Consider the following 4,033-nt stretch of genomic DNA (forward strand, 5'->3'; position numbering starts at 1 on the left):
GTTATCTGAATAGTTGTTTTTCTCTTTTCACATCTGTTTCTCTCTTTTTGGTTTGTCTTACTCTTTATTTTTTCTCTTCTTTTTTTTAAAATTTTTACTTATAAAAAGGAAACATTGACTAAACCATAGGATACGAGGGGTACAACTCCACACATTTCCCACCACCAGAACTCTGTATCCCATCCCCTCCCCTGATATCTTTCCTATTCTTTATCCCTCTGGGAGTATGGACCCCGGGTCATTCTGGGATGCAGAAGGTGGAAGGTCTGGCTTCTGTAATTGCTTCCCTGCAAAATATGGGCATTTACAGTTCAATCCATACTCCCAACCTGCCTTTCTCTTTCCCTATTGGGGAAGAGCTCTGGGGAAGTGGAGCTCCAGGACACATTGGTGGGGTTGTCTGGCCAGAGAAGTCTGATTGGCATCATGCTAGCATCTGGAACCTCGTGGTTGAAAAGAGAGTTAACATACAAAGCCAAATAAATTGTTGATCAATTATGGATCTACAGGCTGGAATAGTGCAGATGAAGAGGTGGAGTGTCCTCCATTTTGTAGATAGCTAGTAGGCATATTTTAGTGATGTTCAAAAGGTCCTGTGGCTATACTAGTTTGGTTTTTTTTCTTTTTCTTTTTCTATTTTCCCCTGAGCCTGAAATTTGATATGCTGGTAGATCTAAGTTGTGGACAGACAGCAGAAAATTGAGAGTAAAGGGGAGATAGAGAGGGAGAAAAAGAGATACATGCAGCAGCAGCACTGCTTCACCACTTATGACGCTTTCTCCCTACAGGTGGGGACTGAGGACTTGAACCCAAGTCCTTGTCCATTTTAACATGTGCACTCAACCAGGTGAGCCACCACTCAGTCTTTCCATTTCCCTAGTTCCTACTTATTTCCTTCTTTTATTTATTTTTTTTTGTTTGCCTCCAGGGTTATTGCTGGGGTTTGGTGCCTGCACCAGGAATCCAGTGCTCCTGGAGGCTATTTTTTCCCTTTTGTCGCTCTTGTTGTTCAATCATTGTTGTGGTTATTATTGTTGTTGTTGTTGTTGGATAGGACAGAGAGAAATGGAGAAAGGAGAGGAAGACAAAGAAGGGGGGAGAGAAAGATAGACACTTGCAAACCTGCTTTACTGCTTGTGAAGTGACCTCCCATTAGGTGGGGAGCCAGAGGCTTGAACTGGAATCCTTAAGCCGGTCCTTGCACTTCGCTCCATTTGCCCTTAACTCACTGCACTACCGCCTGACTCCCTTAGTTCCCTCTTGATTTCACCTTCTGTTTTTTTCTTTTTCATTTCTTCTCTGTCTTTGTCTTGCATTCTCTTCTCTTTTTCTTCCCTTCTTACTCCTTTTCTTTCTACTTTTCTTCCCATCCTGAGTTTCATGAGACACAGTGGCCTATACATCTTTAATTCTATAAAGACAATGATTTTTTTTTTAAAGAATTGGGTCTGGCACAGTGACACAAATACCATAATGAGCCATTATGGATGGGTTGGGTGGGGGGACATGACAATGAGCAATAGGACTCTTAGAAGCAAAGCACCAACCTTACATGTGTGAGGCCCTGTGTTTGATCCCCAACACTGGATGGAAATCAAAAAGACAACTCTATGGTTCATAGAGAGGCACTTTGCTTTCTTTTTTTTTTATGTTGGATTCTCAAGCATGAGGTTCTGAGTTTAATCCCTGACACCATATGTGCCAGAGTGGTGCTCTGGTTCTCTTTTTTTCTTTTTTTTTTCTTCCATTTTTTTTTTATTGGGGAATTAATGTTTTATATTCAACAGTAAATACAATAGTTTGTACATGCATAACATTCCCCAGTTTCCCATATAACAATACAACCCCCACTAGGTCCTCTGAATCCTTCTTGGACCTGTATTCTCCCCACCCACCCCAGAGTCTTTTACTTTGGTGCAATAAGCCAATTCCATTTCAGGTTCTACTTCTGCTTTCTTTTCTGATCTTGTTTTTCAACTTCTGCCTGAGAGTGAGATCACTTTGCTTTCTTTATCTCATACTTATCCATGTGTGTGTGTCTGTGTGTGTATCTAAATTATATATAATTATATATATGTAAATGAACCAGTATGACTAAAAAGGTTTGGTAAAATTTATTATATTATACTATATATATATATATATATAATATATATATAATATATATAATATATATGTCCTAGTTCTTGTATAACAGAAAAACTCTTCATGTTGAAATACTTATCCTTCAAAAAATACAATGTTAAGTAAATACCATTCTGTTTGAAAATTAGTGAATGTTTGTGTTTTTCTTAACATTAGGAACGACAAAACCATATCCTGCCGATATTGTAGTTCAGTTCAAGGACATATATGCATTGATGGGCCAAAATGTAACTTTAGAGTGTTTTGCCCTTGGCAAGTGAGTATGCTTACATTTTTTATTAACATAATAAAATATATTGTTTGACAATACTTCCAGAAATGCATGATGTAAATGCTTAGCTGCAAACATCAAGTAATTGTCTTTGCTATGAGCCCTTGACTTTTTGTATCTCTTATTTCAGTCCAGTCCCTGATATCCGATGGTGCAAAGTCCTAGAACTAATGCCAAGCACAGCTGAGCTCAGCACTTCTGGAGCTGTTCTTAAGATCTTCAATATTCAGCTAGAAGATGAGGGAACATATGAGTGTGAGGCTGAAAACATCAGAGGGAAGGACAAACATCAAGCAAGAATTTATGTCCAAGGTAGATAGTATTTCATCTTTTTTTGTAAGTTTTATCATCTTATTTAAATCCATTTATGTACTTGAAAAACTTACAGAACAATTAATAGTCAGTTGTAGAAGTCATATGTTTATTAATATAGAGTTAGCAATGGGTTGATAGTAATGTCATTGATAATTTCCAGAAGTTCAATTAAGATATTAGTTTGCTTTATCATTCTCTTTGTTCAATACCCTTTATTTCTTTAAGGACATATGTTTTGCATTACAATTTAGTTCTAGACTATAGTTCTTGGGACCAAGAGATAAGCAGTTCATATGATGCTCTGGGTTTGATGCCCAAGAGGGCACATGAGTACCATAGACAGCATGAAAGGAGACTAGTGAATGACAGAGTGGTACTGTGAAGTTTCTCTCTCTCTCTTTTCACTCACAAGGAAAATAATTTTATGAAGCATGAAAAAAGTAGCCCACAGAATCCACTTAATTATTATCACACATGCCAAAGTCCCTGTTTTATTTTTTTTGTCTCTGGGGACACACACACATACACACACAGATAAGAGCACTAATCTGGTGTATGCAGTGCTGGGATCAAACCTGAGGCACTGTATTTGCAAGTCCTGCATTCTACCTGCTGAATCGCTTCCATATCTGCTCTCATACTGATTTTGAAATGCATAATGCCCAATATATTTTACAAAAGGTCAACTAAATACACTATTCAAACTCAAGATTTTTAAAAATTTTGTTAGTGTGTTAATGGTTTGCAGTATTCTCTTTAATGCATAGGAACAGCCTCTCATCTCCCCTTGATTGGTGTCTAGGAGACATAACAGGACCACAATGACTCCTCATCCTGTTCCTTTCCCTCTTTACCCAGAGTCCTTTGCTTTGATGCAATATACCATACCCAGTCCAAGTTACAGCTTTAAGTGAGACCATTTGGGATTGGTCTTTTTCTTTATGGTTTATTTTACTCAACATTATGTCTTCAAATTCTGACCCTGATATTAGAAAGAAGATGACCTCATCATTTTAACAGGTGGTGTATAATACTTCATTGTGTATATGTACCATACTTCTTTAGCCATTTATCTGTCATTGGGCATTTGGAATGTTTCCAAGTTTGAGCTGTTATAAGCTGTATTGTGTTGAACATTGGTTGCCGGGATAGCCTGAGGGTGCTTCTTCCCTAGCAAGTGCTCTCTGGGTTGGAGAGAACTCGACTGGAGCCAACCTAGGCTGCTGCGTGGGAGAGGAATCAGAAACTCGTGCCAGGCTAGCGTCGCAGGAGAGAGACTCTGGGACTCTCAGAGCCAGAAGG

At 38.5% G+C, this 4,033-nt stretch overlaps 1 pseudogene; it reads left to right on the forward strand.

Annotated features, from left to right (window-relative positions):
- Positions 1 to 703, forward strand: part of LOC132538660 (contactin-1-like) — a 37,416-nt pseudogene extending 36,713 nt beyond the window's left edge.
- The last annotated feature ends 3,330 nt before the right edge of the window (positions 704 to 4,033 follow it).

Source organism: Erinaceus europaeus, chromosome 5, assembly GCF_950295315.1.
Source record: "Erinaceus europaeus chromosome 5, mEriEur2.1, whole genome shotgun sequence".
Lineage (NCBI taxonomy): Eukaryota > Metazoa > Chordata > Mammalia > Eulipotyphla > Erinaceidae > Erinaceus > Erinaceus europaeus.